Here is a 1,137-nt window from a genome sequence, read left to right on the forward strand (position 1 = left end):
CTGTAAACCGCTCTGTAGGCCTAGACGCTGTCTAGGGTGACACGGGGTGTGCGTTGCACACATAGTGTTTGTAGCTGATAGAATTTCTTGTGGTACGGGAGGTTTACTCAAGGGGAGTAAGACCGGGTGAGTTGAGTGCTACTTGGAAAGGTTGAAGTGTACTTGACACGTATCAGAGAAATAGAATCAGTTTGGATTTTTGAGTTATTGAAAAATCGTGTGATTATAATTTTTCACTAGGGAATTTTCTTAGAGCTGCATTTTTTTAATTAGTATTCACTTGAATTATGCTATATATCATACAATATTTATTATCGGATGCAAAAAATGTTGAATCAAATATCTAGCTGTAATACCTCTCTATATATCTAAATCCATATTAAAATATTGTCTTAGGGGGTGTTTCTCCATATTGTAATATCTTTAATCATATGGCCATAGACATTATCAATTCCAAGTATATAATAATGATTATCAATTCTTCGGATCCAAGCTAACCACCCTAATTATGTCGATATTAGTACTGATTAATAATTAAACAATTAATATCCAGATGGATTAATTAAATATATAATCCACCATTTGTAGTTACGATTTGTTGCAGCGAACACAAGTGTGTCTTCTTCTGACCGACGGATCTTTCGTCTCCCTCCGTCCGAGATCCTTATTTTTTAATATTATATTAGTCAATAAATCATTATTGATTACTTGTTTTTTTTTGTTAAATTTATTTTCATGTACTGTCAAAAGATTGACGATCGATAATGTTTGATTATAAAAAAAAAAAGATTATAAATATATTAAGGGTGAGAATATATATATAAGACCGCGCTAATGCTCGAATTTTTATACCATAATAATTACATTTACTAAGCTATTCCTCTGTAACTACGTTCAGCAACAAATTGTTGTACTACTCGCAAATTTGAAAGTTATTGTGAACAGAATTGGATTGAATAACCCATTATTTGGATAAATTTATGGACAGAATTTCGTAATATGTTGTTTATAAATAAAGACAAATCTTTATTTATTGCTCAGAACTGGATTTTTTTTATATTGTTAACCTAACCCGCATCAAAAGCTATAATTGGTTTTTGTTTTATTTAGCAATTAAGTTTAATATGACTGATTAGG

This window comes from Tarenaya hassleriana, unplaced genomic scaffold (genome assembly GCF_000463585.1).
Source record: "Tarenaya hassleriana unplaced genomic scaffold, ASM46358v1 Cleome13, whole genome shotgun sequence".
NCBI classification, from domain to species: domain Eukaryota; kingdom Viridiplantae; phylum Streptophyta; class Magnoliopsida; order Brassicales; family Cleomaceae; genus Tarenaya; species Tarenaya hassleriana.